This window comes from Arachis ipaensis, chromosome B4 (genome assembly GCF_059453495.1).
Source record: "Arachis ipaensis isolate K30076 ecotype BB chromosome B4, ASM5945349v1, whole genome shotgun sequence".
Classification (NCBI taxonomy): domain Eukaryota; kingdom Viridiplantae; phylum Streptophyta; class Magnoliopsida; order Fabales; family Fabaceae; genus Arachis; species Arachis ipaensis.
This window is the reverse complement of record NC_142439.1, coordinates 77,880,481-77,897,477: the sequence shown is the minus strand read 5'-3', so window position 1 is coordinate 77,897,477 and position 16,997 is coordinate 77,880,481. Positions and strand designations below refer to the sequence as shown.

The following is a 16,997-nucleotide window of genomic DNA, read 5'->3' as shown; positions in this document are numbered from 1 at the left end:
GATTATTATTAATAAAAATATTTTTTTACTTTAATTAATAGTTTAATACATTATAAGTTTATAACTATATTTTAAAAAAATTAAATTTTGTATAACTTTTATAAAAATATTTTCAATTTATAACCTTTAGGCTTTAACAGTCATGAAAGAAAAATTTATAATCTTAAGTTCTTAACACATACTTTTGTGAGCTAAATCCAAAAATAAATTGGGGGTAAATGTAATATAAAAGAATTTAGAAAAAGGACCTACAATTTTGAGTATTTACAATTGTAGCGCAGCGTTGTTGGCACACGGGATCTTTCTTCCGCTCGTTCATTTTTTCATTGCTTTGTGTTTGTGCTGCGTTTCTCTCTATCTCTCTCTCTAGGGCATTGGAGTATTGAGAGTGCGTCAAGATGAATATCTTCAGGCTCGCCGGTGATATGACCCATCTTCTCAGCATTCTGGTCCTCCTCCTCAAGATCTACGCCACCAAATATTCTCAGGTCTCTCCCTCTCTTCATTTCACTCGCATTCCTTCCTCAAACCGATAAAATACTAATTTTTGAGTTAGGCCATTTCGATTCTACTGATCTACTGATCTGAATTGGGGGCGGTTACGGTTTGTTTCAGGAATTTCTCGGAAGACACCGGAGTTATATGCGATAGTGTTCCTGGCGAGGTATCTAGATCTGTTCACGGAGTTCATATCGTTGTACAACATGGTGATGAAGAAAGTGAAGGGATTATGGAATATTATAATTTGGACAGGGGTATTTTTGATATTGCACAGTTTAAGTGAGATTTAGGTGAGAATTGATTTTGAAATCAGACCAAAGTAGGTCTGATTTGTAAATGGGGGTAAAATAAGGATTGGAATTCTCACCGAAATTCAACTTCATGTTTTTCTTTTCTATTCCAAAGCAAGGAATAGAATTCAATTCATCTATGATTTCAAATCAGATGCATTCCAAACAGGCTGTAAGGTAACAAAATACAATACAAAATGAGAGAACTAATAATAGTGTCTAGCACACTATCATGCACATCCCAGGGATATAGTGCCCTGCACACTCTTGCGGCAGAGAAGGTTATGTGAGCGGGATACTAGCTCAGCTCTCACTTCTAAAAGTAAGCAGGATTAACCACCGTCCTTACGCCAACGCCACAACCTTGACAAGCGAGATTCACAACTGTCCTTGCCTGAGGCACTGGGATTCACCGCAACCTCGACAACAATGTATCATCATAATTTATCATTCAGAGATCGCTTTCCATATCCAACAAGTCCACCATTCCTTTCCGAGTTCCAAACTCATCGTAACCATCATCAGTTCTCCATTTCTCAAATTCGCCATCAATCTAACACTCCATCAATTCACATGAGTAATCTATCCACATTACATCCCAAGCCTAAGTCACCGTCTTCTAAACTCATAATAGAAAAATATCTAATTTAAGTCACCTAATCCATCGTCACTAGTCTCAAAACCCAATTATTAGCTAAGAGTCCTAAATAGACATTAAAAAAGTTTAGAAAACTAGAGAAACCATTAAAATATCAGAAAATAAGTTTTCAACAAAACAAAGGTCATGCGTACGCATGCCCCATCTCGCGTATGCATGGGTGTCAAATTGCCCAAGTCGCGTACGCATGCATCTCCCGTGTATGCAAGCATCCAAAATAGGAAAAGGTTGCCGCATCGCGTGTTATAAGTTGCATATGCGAGAGTGTTTGGCAGCGGCCAATCCTCGCATCGTGTGCACGATCCACGTACGCAGGCCTTAAAAACCTTTGAAGAAGTTAAATGCTGCAAAATTCAGATTTTTGTACCAAACTTCAAATGCCATAACTCTTTCGTTTTAAATCATTTTTGAACCGTTCTTCGAACAACTAATGTAACACCCTAACTTTTAGCTCCTCATGATCGTACTAAAAGTTCAGGTGTTACCTACCTCTAAACCTTTTTATCTTATACTATCTTCATTTAATATTGAACTTTTGCAAACACGAATCAAAAATTTGTTTCAGAAAGCGAAGAGTCCATACCTTAGACCATTTAATCGGGGAAGGTTTTTGGTGACAACACCTGGAGATATCAGAAGTGAGAATGCTGACATGAGTAACGAGAAATCCAGTGATAACACAATCACCTGCCAGTGGAAGCTCGTGTCGTGAGATGTTTGGTCAAGTCCTATAACGAGCGAAACCATGGAACAGAGGAAGATAGTTATAGGTATTCGGACAGATAACAAAGAGTTAGGCGGGACCACTCACCGGAAGACTAAGAGGAGGATGCCGAAAGAAAAAATGCCTCATTTCCAATACTGATCGTGAAACACCATGAGCAGCTGGATGTTGAGGTCCGAAATTCGAAGTGAAATTTTGGAATTGCCCGTTTATATATATATATATATATATACACACACACACACACACACACACACACACACACACACACACACACACACACACACACACACATAGCATTATGTGTAACAACCCTGATTTTTGAGTATGCGAGATCTTTTCTGAAGGCACGGATTTCTCCAGAAGATTAGTAAAGGGAACACCTCTTATATATCATAAAGTATCTCAATCCTCATTTTCATTATGTCATCCTTAAGCTAGAACATTTTCTGAGGCAAGCTCGATAACGCAATCACGAAGAACCTAGTTTTTGAACTGTATCGGTTAGGAGTTTTGATTCTGATTTTCGTAAATAGTCTCAGATTGACGAACTGGACTCGATTCATGAGAGAAGAGAGATAATAGTATAATATTATCATTATATTAGTATTAGAAGATGCTTGAATGATATTATAAGGTTACCTGGTCTGTTTTAGTTAAAAACAGGAAATCGGTTTAACCAGGTTTATGGTTTACTGGTGCAGCTTAGCACCAGCACTCTCTGATGACTTTAGCAATGCTAAGGTCTCATCATACATGTTTTATTCTCATAATAAATATGTTACTAGTGTCATTTATGCTAGTAGCTCAGAAAATAATTTTTAGAGATGTTTTTACGAGTGTTCTGATACACCTAGTTTTAGTAGTTGTACACCAGAGATATTTTAATATTATTTTAATCCACCTCCAAGCCAACCAATCACAACTCATCTTACACCCCCAAGACCTCCAAGGCTGTATCATTTCATCATTTTGGCCGAAAATAACAAGAGAGAAAAGAGAGAAACTTTCATGAACACTTAATCTTCAAAGCTTGATTTTTTCTGAACTAAAACTCAAATCAAAACTCTGATTTCACCAAAATGATCCTCTCTTCTTTCTCTATATAACCATGTAACTTATCAAGGCTGGAAATAAGATGAGATAGCTGTCTCCCTCCCTCTTCAATTCGGTTTTCAAGGAAATATGCTTAAACAAGTGTTTTCTTGATGTTCTTCCTTAGATCTCTTGCTTAGCTTGACTTGTGGGCCAAAGATCTTTGATTTCTTGCATGTTTAAGGTGAGGATAACCTTCCTAAGATGCTTCTGAAGTTTTTTTTGTTGATGGCTTAGAGTTTTAAAGTTGTTCTTGATGTGTTTTAGGAGGAAAAAGTGATTTAAGAACACTTCAAAGAGTAACCGGATTTGGAGCAGCAGATCAAGGTAGGGTTTGACGAAATTAATCTTGATTGATTGTGTTTGAGTTGTGTGATTATGATATGGTTTGGCTGTGCTTGAAATTGATGATTTATATGAGTGATTCTTGTTGAAATTTTGGTGAAAATTTGATGAAATTTGATGATATTCAAGCTATGAAACATGCCCTTGAGTGCAGCTGGAAAAACGAACCCTAATCCTTAAATTAGGGTTCAATTTGTGTTAAAATAATGTAGAAAAGATGGGGTTTTAGTGGCTGGGAATTTATTTTGAATTTTGGTAAAAATCGGTTGCTGAAAAGACTGAAAAACGGGTAAAAACAGAGAAAGAAATTGAAGAATATACGAAGAACACGAAGAACACTTTGAGTGTGGTGAAGAACATTGAAGAACACCTTTTAGATCTTAGAAAGGGTAAGGAAGTAAATATTTTGGTGTTTGAGGGGTTATTTTGTAATTTCTGAAAGTTAGGGTGGTTAAAGTAGAAATATTAAAAGTTACGGGTGGTAAAAAGTGAATTTATAAAGTAAATGGTTAAAGGAAGGTAATTTTTGAAAATATATTAATAAAATAATAAATAATAATAAAATATTAAATAATAATATTTAATTAAAAATAATTTTTTAATATAAATAATAAAATAATACAGAAAAAGCAGTTTTCTGTAAAAGCTTTAGAAAGACAACTTTAAGTGTAGAATCTCATAATTACCTTCATAAAACACTTAGGGAGTGGTAATAACATGTTAGTGAGGCAAAGATAAAGGAAAGATAAGAAGTTAAAGAAAAGATAAAAACCAAAGAAAAGTATGTAAAGTTTTAATAACAGAAAAACAGACAGAGATTAGTGAACGAACTAGGGCAATATAGTTAGTCCTTGAGTTGTGACTAGGGTTAGGTATTATATGAAAAGTTAAAATGTTTCAGTATAGACTTAATGAACCTATACTTGGGACAGACTAACTATTCATACTGAAATTTACATAAGCTTTAAATACATACGTTAAACAGAGAAATCAGAGCAGAGTAGAGAGACACAGAGAACAGAGTAATCAGAGCAGAGTAAAGAGACAATGAGAAAAGAGTAATACAACAAAGAGAATAGAGGAGAAGAGTATAAGAATAAAGAGTTAAGCCTTGCGGCATGATGTTCTGTTGTATGTTCATCTGCTGCTTTTCCATTGGCCCTAGAGGTCCTATAGGCCCAAGTTCACCTACAGTGAGTTGTTATTCCTGTAGGCCGAAGTTCATCTGCAGTGAATATCAATTGTGTATCTCAGGGTGTTGCTCCTGTTGGCCGAAATTCACCTACAAAGAGTTGTGATACCTGTAAGCCGAAGTTCACTTACAGGGGCGCTATTTCTGTAAGCCGAAGTTCACTTACAGAGGTGCTATTTCTGTAGGCCGAAGTTCACCTACAGAAAGTTGTTTGCTGCGTATTGATCTCGGGTATAACCCACGAACTGAGGATCTCTGTTTTATTGTATGTTGATCTCGGGGAAACCCACGAACTGAGGATCATTGTTTTGTTTGTGAATTGATCTCGGGGACGCCCACGAACTGAGGATCACTGTTTCCCCTTGTGCGTATATTATGGGGTCGAGCTTTGTGCCGACTGCCGGTAGTCACGAAGGAGTGGTATTTTTACCACCGACACGTATGCACTAAGGACACAATGGGAAGCCATATCTAGGACTAGTTCCCAGGTAATGTCAGGATGTAGGGTGTAAACCGACACATGAGCTCATGGCCTGCATAGGACAGACATGCATCATACTTGGTTGTGCATTTCCTCTGTTATGATTGTTGAATGAATGTATGCTCTATTTGTTTGTATTCTATTTTTTGTATTTGTGTTTTATTTTCTTGTATTCTTTTGTTTGTGTTCTGCTTTCTATTTTCTCTATTTTCTCTATTTATCTGTATCTTCTGTTCACTTCTCGGTATTTTGCTATTCGTTTGCTAAAGAACACGGTATTAATGAACTTAACTAATAACCCCGGCCCTACTAAGAACTCCCCAGTTCTTACCCCTTCTCTCTTCCTTCCCCCTTCAGATGGAAGCATGAGTACCCTTCCGTAGTTCACTGACGACCGTTTGCAAAAAGAATTCCGCTCTAGGTAGTCTTCTGAGTCTAGGGTGAATCTCGTTCTCTGTTTATATGTATATACTATGAGACCAGCCAATGTCTGCACCCTGTTTGTACGTGAGCTTTAACTTAAAACCTGTGTACGAGACTCCTGTTGTGTGGCTACATGATGTGGTATCAGAGAGATGTCATATGGCAATGTCTGATTGTGCAGAGGAGAAGCAGATGATGTTCTACCTTTTGGTGACGTTCCACCTGACTTGAGTTTTGAAGACCTAGATCGTACTTTCCCTCGCTTTAGTAGTTTAGAGGGACTAGGTGAGTATAGAGTTTAGGCTAGCCTGGGTGCCAGCTTAGGGACCTCTTGAATAGGTCAGGACCTGGGATGTTGTATGTATGTATACGTATATAATTATTATCTAGCTATATCTAGGGGTGTTCTAAATAAAGGTCTATACTATAATAAGGGTTGGATCACTGAATGTTGCTAGCTACTTGCGATGTATTTATGTGTGGTTGCTTATAACTGTTTTATCTGTTATCAGTTGTGAGTTGATTATGAATGATTCCATCTATTAATCCAAACATTTAAAAAAAATATATATATACCTCGCAAATTAACTACGCTTTTAACAACGAATCAGGCTCATATGATAAATAATAGATAATAATTAGGAAGACAAATTGGTAGCGCTTGGTTTCCGGTATGATCTAGACATATTGAAAATTGGGTCGTTACATTATGTACATAGACTTATTCAAAGATTTTCAAATACAAGTCCTGCCCCTCTAAAAATCAAGACAATAAACGACGAGGAAAAAATAAATTCTAACAACTCAACTTGTGAACATAATCTTCTATGCTCCTGTAGTTCCGCACTAAACCTTCGCACCTGTAGCTGAAAGGGGTGGAAATAGGAGGTAAGAATTGGGAAGTTCTTAGTAGGGTCGGAGTGTATAATTATCTTTATTTTGCTATTATTAGCCAACCGCAACTAATAGCAGAACACATACAAGCATAAATAATAAAAGAACACAGAAGTCAATCAGTCATGCAGCACACACACACAATCACAGAGTTACATAGCACAGAGATATGCACAAACATGTACGATGCATGCCTTTCCTACTAGCAGTGAGTTCACGTGTCGGTTACTTTATCAAAACCCAACACACCTGGTAGCTAATTTGGATATCGTCCTCTTGAAAACCGGTGGGCGGTACACCACCACGAACCCCACCATTGCGAGTGGTACACCACCACAAACCTCGCAAGATCTTCAATTGGAAAAACAACACAGATGTGGGCGGTAAATAACAACGATCCCCACAAACACGTCCACAACCCGTGGGCGGTAAATCACCACAATCCCCACGTCCATCGCGACACTGGACAAGCAGTACACCACCACGATCCTTGCCTGCTCATAGCTCAAATTCAAAACCACAATCTTTTAAAATCTTGACCTGGAGCAAGTGAGACTAAGCCACAATCCTTGCGTACTGCCCAGGTCTTTCCAAATATCAAAATCTCTCTTTAAACAAAAATTCAAATCCATTTTTCTTTTATCAAACTCCTTTTCTTGATAAATCAAATTCAAACATAATACTTTTCTCGATAAAACTCAAAACATAATCATTTCTTTAATAATTCTAATTTAGCAAGTATAATTCTTAAAGCTTTTGAAAATTCATTGACTCCCAAAATATTCAAAACACTCAGCTGGCTGTTCATACATAACCGAATCAAAATCTCAAGCAAACAAGAATAATTCAACATAAACTCATTCAAACTCAAACAATAATTAATCCAACCAACATTCACTTATCAATTTTGTATTTAATTATTATAAAATTACCAAACACTACCTCCGTGTAGAAATCACAACAACAGAAACTCCGGAGAAGCTTTTTGATCGATGATGAGCGGATAATTTATACGCTTTTTGACATTGTTTTTAGTATGTTTTTAGTAGGATCTAGTTACTTTTAGGGATGTTTTCATTAGTTTTTATGCTAAATTCACATTTTTGGACTTTACTATGAGTTTGTGTGTTTTTCTGTGATTTCAGGTATTTTCTGGTTGAAATTGAGGGACTTGAGCAAAAATCAGATTCAGAGGTTGAAGAAGGACTGCTGATACTGTTGGATTCTGACCTTCCTGCACTCAAAGTGGATTTTCCGGAGCTACAGAACTTGAAATGGCGCGCTTCTAATTTCGTTGGAAAGTAGACATCCAGATCTTTCCAGCAATGTATAAAAGTTCATACTTTGCCCAAGTTTAGAGGATGTAAACTAGCGTTCAACGCCAGCTCTCTGCCCAATTCTGGAGTTCAGCGCCAGAAAGGGATCAAAAACCAGAGTTGAACGCCATAAATGGATCAAAACCTGGCGTTCAACTCCACAAATGGCCTCGACACGTGAAAAGTTAAAGCTCAGCCCAAGCACACACCAAGTGGGCCCCGGAAGTGGATTTATGCATCAATTACTTACTTCTGTAAACCCTAGTAGCTAGTTTATTATAAATAGGACCTCTAACTATTGTATTAGACATCTTTGAATCCTGGATCCTGGATTGTATTTTGATCCTGTGATCACGTTTTGGGGGCTGGCCTCTCGGCCACGCCTGGACCTTTCCCTTATGTATTTTCAACGGTAGAGTTTCTACACTCCATAGATTAAGGTGTGGAGCTCTGCTGTTCCTCAAAGATTAATGCAAAGTACTACTGTTTTCTATTCAATTCATCTTATTTCGCTTCTAATATATTCATTCGCACTTCAACCTGAATGTGATGAACGTGACAATCATCATCATTCCCTATGAACGCGTGCCTGACAGCCACTTCCGTTCTACATTAGAATTGAATGAGTATCTCTTAGATCTCTTAATCGGAGTCTTTGTGGTGTAAGCTAGAATGATGGCAGCATTCAAGAGAATCCGGAAGGTCTAAACCTTATCTGTGGTATTCCGAGTAGGATTCAATGATTGAATGACTGTGACGAGCTTCAAACTCGCGATTGCCGGGCGTAGTGACAGACGCAAAAGGATAGTAAATCCTATTCCAGCATGATCGAGAACCGACAGATGAATAGCCGTGCCGTGACAGGGTGCGTTGACCATTTTCACTGAGAGGATAAGATGAAACCATTGACAAGGGTGATGCCTCCAGATGATTAGCCATGCCGTGACAGGGCATTTGGATCATTTTCCCGAGAGAAGACCGAAAGTAGCCATTGACAATGGTGATGTATCACATAAAGCCAGCCATGGAAAGGAGTAAGACTGATTGGATGAAGGCAGCAGGAAAGCAGAGGTTCAGAGGAACGAAAGCATCTCTATTCGCTTATCTGAAATTCTCACCAATGATTTACATAAGTATTTCTATCCTTATTTTATTAATTAATTTCGAAAACCCCATTACTATTTTATATCTGCCTGACTGAGATTTACAAGGTGACCATAGCTTGCTTCATACCAACAATCTCCATGGGATTCGACCCTTACTCACGTAAGGTATTACTTGGACGACCCAGTGCACTTGCTGGTTAGTTGTGCGAAGTTGTGAACCATGGTATTGGCATCATGTTTTTGGCGCCATTACCAGGGAAAGAAAGAGCGATGAATTTTACATAATCAAAGTGTAATCACAATTTCTGCGCACCAAGTTTTTGGCGCCGTTGCCGGAGATTGTTCGAGTTTGGACAACTGACGGTTCATCTTGTTGCTCAGATTAGGTAATTTTCTTTTTTGTTTCTTTTTTTCAAAAATTTTTTCAAAAATATTTCAAAATTTTCTCACCTGTTTTCGAAAAAAAAAAATTTATTCAAAATTTTTAAAGAATGAATTCTAGTGTTTCATGAAGCATGTGAAGCCTGGCTGGCTGTAAAGCCATGTCTAAATTCTTTTGGACTGAGGCTTCCACTCATAAGTATATGAAGTTGGATGAAATATCAGCTGTTGTATACATGAGAGGTATCTATGTTTGCTGAAGCTTGGCTGGCCATTGGCCATGTCTAGTGTTTTGGATCGGAGCTTTCATTGAAAGCTTGGCTGGCTAGTGAGCCATGTCTAATTCCTGGACTGAAGCTTTAGACTAAGAATGCAAAATTCCTGGAATTCATATTAAAAAATTTTGGAATCCTTATTTTCCTTTTTCAATTAATTTTCGAAAAATCCAAAAAAATCATAAAATCATAAAAATCAAAAATATTTTTCTGTTTCTTGAGTCATGTTATAAGTTTGGTGTCAATTGCATGTGCATCTTGCATTTTTCGAAAATTCTCATGCATTCATAGTGCTCTTCATGATCTTCAAGTTGTTCTTGGTAAGTCTTCTTGTTAGATCTTTGCATTTGCATGTTTTGTGTCTTTTCTTGTTTTTCATATGCATTCTTGAATTCTTAGTGTCTAAGCATTAAAGAATTCTAAGTTTGGTGTCTTGCATGTTTTCCTTGCATTAAAATTTTTCAAAAATATGTTCTTGGTGTTCATCTTGATCTTCATAGTGTTCTTGGTGTTCATTTTGACATTCATAGCATTCTTGCATGCATTCATTGTTTTGATTCACAACTTTCATGCATTGCATCATTTTTCTTGTTTTTCTCTCTCATCATAAAAAAATTCAAAAATAAAAAAATAAATATCTTTCCCTTTTTCTCTCTCATAAATTCGAAAATTAGATTTGACTTTTTCAAAAATTTTTAAAATCTAGTTGTTTTTATGAGTCAAATCAAATTTTCAATTTAAAAAAAATCTTATCTTTTTCAAAATCTTTTTCAAAAATCAAATCTTTTTCAATTTTCTTAGTTATTTTCGAAAATTCTAAAAACATTTTTCAAAAATCTTTTTCTTATTTGTATATCAAATTTTCGAAAATAACATAATCAATTAATGTTTTGATTCAAAAATTTCAAGTTTGTTACTTACTTGTTAAGAAAGATTCAAACTTTAAGTTCTAGAATCATATCTTGTGATTTCTTGTGAATCAAGTCATTAATTGTGATTTTAAAAATTCAAATCCTTTTCAAAAACTAATTTCTATCATATCTTTTCAAAAATATCTTCTTATCTTATCTTTTTCAAAAATTTGATTTCAAAAATATATTTTCTAACTTCCTAACTTCTTATCTTTTCAAATTTGTTTCAACTAACTAACTAACTTTTTGTTTGTTTCTTATCTTTTTCAAAACTACCTAACTAACTCTCTCTCTCTAATTTTCGAAAATATCTCCCCCCTTTTTCAAAATTTCTTTTTAATTAACTAATTATTTCAATTTTAAAACTTAATTTTCGAAAATCACTAACCTTTTTCAAAAACTATTTTCAAAAATCACTAACTCTTTTCCAAAAATTATTTTCGAAATTTTCCCTCTCTCATCTTATTCTATTTATTTATTCATCTACTAACATCTCTCCCTCACCCACCAAAAATCCGAACTCCCTCTCTCTCTCTCTCTGAGTTCAGATTTTCTTCTTCTTTTCTTCTACTAACACAAGGACCTCTATACTGTGGTATAAAGGATCCATATTATTATTATTATTTTTTTGTGCCATCTTCTTTGTCATATGAGCAGGAGCAAGGACAAGAATATTCTTGTTGAAGCAGATCCAGAACCTGAAAGGACTCTGAAGAGAAAACTAAGAGAAGCTAAAACACAACAATCCAGAGATAACCTTTCAGAAATTTTCGAACAAGAAGAGGAGATGGCAGCCGAAAATAATAATAATGCAAGGAGAATGCTTGGTGACTTTACTGCACCTAATTCCAATTTACATGGAAGAAGCATCTCTATTCCTGCCATTGGAGCAAACAACTTTGAGCTGAAACCTCAGCTAGTTTCTCTGATGCAGCAGAACTGCAAGTTTCATGGACTTCCATCTGAAGATCCTTTTCAGTTCTTAACTGAATTCTTGCAGATCTGTGATACTGTTAAGACTAATGGAGTAGATCCTGAAGTCTACAGGCTCATGCTTTTCCCTTTTGCTGTAAGAGACAGAGCTAGAGTGTGGTTGGACTCTCAACCCAAAGACAGCCTGAACTCTTGGGATAAGCTGGTCACGGCTTTCTTAGCCAAGTTCTTTCCTCCCCAAAAGCTGAGCAAGCTTAGAGCGGATGTTCAAACCTTCAGACAGAAAGAAGGTGAATCCCTCTATGAAGCTTGGGAAAGATACAAACAGTTGACCAAAAAGTGTCCTTCTGACATGCTTTCAGAATAGACCATCCTGGATATATTCTATGATGGTCTGTCTGAGTTATCTAAGATGTCATTGGATACCTCTGCAGGTGGATCCATTCACCTAAAGAAAACGCCTGCAGAAGCTCAAGAACTCATTGACATGGTTGCAAATAACCAGTTCATGTACACTTCTGAAAGGAATCTTGTGAATAATGGGACGCCTATGAAGAAGGGAGTTCTTGAAATTGATACTCTGAATGCCATATTGGCTCAGAACAAAATATTGACTCAGCAAGTCAATATGATTTCTCAGAGTCTGAATGGATTGCAAGCTGCACCCAACAGTACTCAAGAGGCTTCTCCTGAAGAAGAAGCTTATGATCCTGAGAACCCTGCAATAGCAGAGGTGAATTACTTAGGTGAACCTTATGGAAACACCTATAAATCATCATGGAGAAATCATCCAAATTTCTCATGGAAGGATCAAAAGCCTCAACAAGGCTTTAATAATAGTGGAAGAAACAGGTTTAACAATAATAAACCCTTTCCATCATCCACTCAGCAACAGACAGAGAATTCTGAGCAGAATCCATCTAGCTTAGCAAATCTAGTCTCTGATCTATCTAAGGCCACTGTGAGTTTCATGAATGAAACAAGGTCTTCCATTAGAAATTTGGAAGCACAAGTGGGCCAGCTGAGTAAAAGAATCACTGAAATCCCTCCTAGTACTCTCCCAAGCAATACAGAAGAGAATCCAAAAGGAGAGTGCAAGGCCATTGACATAAGCACCATGGCCGAACCCAAAGAAGGAGAGGAGGACGTGAATCCCAAGGAGGAAGACCTCCTGGGACGTCCAGTGATCAATAAGGAGTTTCCCTCTGAGGAACCAAAGGAATCTGAGGCACATCTAGAGACCATAGAGATTCCATTGAACCTCCTTATGCCCTTCATGAGCTCTGATGAGTATTCCTCTTCTGAAGAGTATGAGGATGTTACTGAAGAGCAAACTGCCAAGTTTCTTGGTGCAATCATGAAGCTGAATGCCAAATTATTTGGTATTGAAACTTGGAAAGATGAACCTCCCTTGTTCACCAATGAACTAAGTGATCTGGATCAACTGACATTGCCTCAGAAGAGACAGGATCCTGGAAAGTTCATAATACCTTGTACTATAGGCACCATGATCTTTAAGGCTCTGTGTGACCTTGGTTCAGGGATAAACCTCATGCCCCTCTCTGTAATAGAGAAACTGGGAATCTATGGGGTGCAAGCTGCTAAAATCTCATTAGAGATGGCAGACAATTCAAGAAAACAGGCTTATGGACAAGTAGAGGACGTGTTAGTAAAGGTTGAAGGCCTTTACATCCCTGCTGATTTCATAGTCCTGGATACTGGAAAGGAAGAGGATGAATCCATCATCCTAGGAAGACCTTTCCTAGCCACAGCAAGAGCTGTGATTGATGTGGACAGAGGAGAATTGATCCTTCAATTAAATAAGGACAACCTTGTGTTTACAACTCAAGGATCTCTCTCTGCATCCATGGAGAGGAAGCAGAAGAAGCTTCTCTCAAAGCAGAGTCAACCAAAGCTCCCACAGTCAGACTCTAAGTTTGGTGTTGGGAGGCCACAACCAAACTCTAAGTTTGGTGTTGAACTCCCATATCCAAACTCTAAGTTTGGTGATGGAGAGTCTCAACAAAGCTCTGAACATCTGTGAGGCTCCATGAGAGCCCACTGTCAAGCTATTGACATTAAAGAAGCGCTTGTTGGGAGGCAACCCAATTTCTATTTATCTAACTCTATTTTTTTCTTAGTTATATGTCTTTGTAGGTTCATGATCATGTGGAGTCACAAAACAAATATAAAAATTGAAAACGGAATCAAAAATAGCAGAAGAAAAATCACACCCTGGAGGAAGCACCTGTCTGGCGTTCAACGCCAGAACAGAGCATGGTTCTGGCGCTGAACGCCCAAAATGGGCAGCATCCTGGCGCTGAACGCCCAGAACAAGCATGGTTCTAGCGTTCAACGCCAGAAATGGCTAGTAAATGGGCGTTGAACGCCCAAAATGGGCACCAACCTGGCGCTGAACACCCAGAGTTGTGTGCAAGGGCATTTTGCATGCCTAAATTGGTGCAGGGATGTAAATGCCTTGACACCTCAAGATCTGTGGACCCCACATGATCATCTCAGGATCTGTGGACCCCACAGGATCATCTCAGGATCTGTTGATCCCATAGGATCACCTCAGGATCTGTGGACCCCACAGGATCCACACCTACCTCCATTCACTTCTTCTCATCCCTCACCACTCTCTTTCACACAATCCCATAAACACTTTTTCCCAAAAAACCCTTCACCAATCACCTCAATCTCTCTTCTCCATCACCTCTTCACCACTCACATCCATCCACGCTTCCCCATAAACCTACCTCATAAACTCCACCTACCTTCAAAATTCAAAACCAATTTCCCACCCAAACCCACCCTAAATGGCCAAACCTTAACCCCCCTCCCTCCCCTATATATAGCCCTCCATTCTTCCTCATTTTCACACAACACAACTCTCTCCTCTCTACTTGGCCGAAACACACTTCACCCCTCTTCTCCATATTTTCTTCTTCTTCTTCCTCTATTCTTTCTTTTATTGCTCGAGGGCGAGCAATATTCTAAGTTTGGTGTGGTAAAAGCATAAGCTTTTTGTTTTTCCATTACCATTGATGGCACCTAAGACCGGAGAATCCTCTAGAAAGGGGAAGGGGAAGACAAAAGCTTCCACCTCCGAGTCATGGGAGATGGAAAGGTTCATCTCCAAAGCCCATCAAGACCACTTCTATGATGTTGTGGCCAAGAAGAAGGTGATCCCCGAGGTCCCTTTCAAACTCAAAAGAAATGAGTATCTGGAGATCCGACATGAAATTCAAAGAAGAGGTTGGGAAGTTCTAACAAATCCCATCCAACAAGTCGGCATCCTAATGGTTCAAGAGTTCTATGCCAATGCATGGATCACCAAGAACCATGATCAAAGTAAGAACCCGGATCCAAAGAACTACGTTACAATGGTTCGGGGGAAATACTTAGATTTTAGTCCGGAGAATGTGAGGTTGGCGTTTAACTTGCCCATGATGCAAGGAGATGAACGCCCCTACACTAGAAGGGTCAACTTTAATCAAAGGTTGGACCAAGTCCTTATGGACATATGTGTGGAAGGAGCTCAATGGAAGATTGACTCCAAAGGCAAGCCGGTTCAACTAAGAAGATTGGACCTCAAGCCTGTGGCTAGAGGATGGTTGGAGTTCATTCAATGCTCAATCATTTCCACTAGCAACCGATCTGAAGTTACTGTGGATCGGGCCATCATGATTCATAGCATCATGATTGGAGAGGAAATAGAAGTTCATGAAGTCATCTCTAATGAACTCTACAAAATAGCCGAAAAGTCATCCCCCATGGCAAGGCTAGCTTTTCCTCATCTTATCTGCCATCTATGTTACTCAGTTGGAGCTTTCATAGAAGGAGACATTCCTATTAAGGAAGAGAAGCCCATCACTAAGAAAAAGATGGAGCAAGCAAGAGAGCCCATTCATGAAGCTCAAAAGGTGCAGGAAGCTCATCACCATGAGATCCCGGAGATGCCTCAAATGCATTTTCCTCCACAAAACTATTGGGAGCAAATCAACACCTCCCTAGGAGAATTAAGTGCCAACATGGGGCAATTAAGGGTGGAACATCAAGAGCACTCCATCATGCTCCATGAAATAAGAGAAGATCAAAAAGCAATGAGGGAGGAGCAATAAAGACAAGGAAGAGACATAGAAGAGCTCAAAGACATCATTGGTTCCTCAAGGAGGAAACGCCACCATCACTAAGGTGGACTCATTCCTTGTTCTTACTTTCTCTGTTTTTCGTTTTCTATGTTATGTGCTTATCTATGTTTGTGTCTTCATTACATGATCATTAGTAGTTAGTAACTATGTCTTAAAGTTATGAATGTCCTATGAATCCATCACCTCTCTTAAATGAAAAATGTTTTAATTCAAAAGAACAAGAAGTACATGAGTTTCGAATTTATCCTTGAACTTAGCTTAATTATATTGATGTGGTGACAATGTTTCTTGTTTTCTGAATGTATGCTTGAACAGTGCATATGTCTTTTGAAGTTGTTGTTTAAGAATGTTAAATATGTTGGCTCTTGAAAGAATGATGACTAGGAGACATGTTATTTGATAATCTGAAAAATCATAAAAATGATTCTTGAAGCAAGAAAAAGCAGCAAAGAACAAAGCTTGCAGAAAAAAAAAATTTAGGCGAAAAAAAAATATAGAAAGAAAAAGAAAAAAAAAGTAAGCAGAAAAAGCCAAAAGCTCTTAAAACCAAGAGGCAAGAGCAAAAAGCCAATAACCCTTAAAACCAAAAGGCAAGGGTAAATAAAAAAGATCCCAAGGCTTTGAGCATCAGTGGATAGGAGGGCCTAAAGGAATAAAATCCTGGTCTAAGCGGCTAAACCAAGCTGTCCCTAACCATGTGCTTGTGGCGTATAGGTGTCAAGTGAAAACTGGAGACTGAGCGGTTAAAGTCAAGGTCCAAAGCAAAAAAAAAAAAAGAGTGTGCTTAAGAACCCTGGACACCTCTAATTGGGGACTTTAGCAAAGCTGAGTCACAATCTGAAAAGGTTCACCCAATTATGTGTCTGTGGCATTTATGTATCCGGTGGTAATACTGGAAAACAAAGTGCTTAGGGCCACGGCCAAGACTCATAAAATAGCTGTGTTCAAGAATCATCATACTGAACTAGGAGAGTCAATAACACTATCTGAACTCTGAGTTCCTATAGATGCCAATCATTCTGAACCTCCATGGATAAAGTGAGATGCCAAAACTATTCAAGAGGCAAAAAGCTATAAGTCCCGCTCATATGATTGAAGCTATGTTTCATTGATAGTTTGGAATTTATAGTATATTCTCTTCTTTTTATCCTATTTGATTTTCAGTTGCTTGGGGACAAGCAACAATTTAAGTTTGGTGTTGTGATGAGCGGATAATTTATACGCTTTTTGACATTGTTTTTAGTATGTTTTTAGTAGGATCTAGTTACTTTTAGGGATGTTTTCATTAGTTTTTATGCTAAATTCACATTTCTGGACT

General features: G+C 37.9%; 1 non-coding gene across 1 annotated transcript; it reads right to left on the bottom strand.

Moving 5' to 3' along the window:
- Positions 1-11,775: 11,775 nt before the first annotated feature.
- Positions 11,776-11,883, bottom strand: LOC148568032 (small nucleolar RNA R71). The gene has a single exon (XR_015882378.1). It is a non-coding gene; the product is annotated as a small nucleolar RNA R71 (small nucleolar RNA).
- Positions 11,884-16,997: the final 5,114 nt, after the last annotated feature.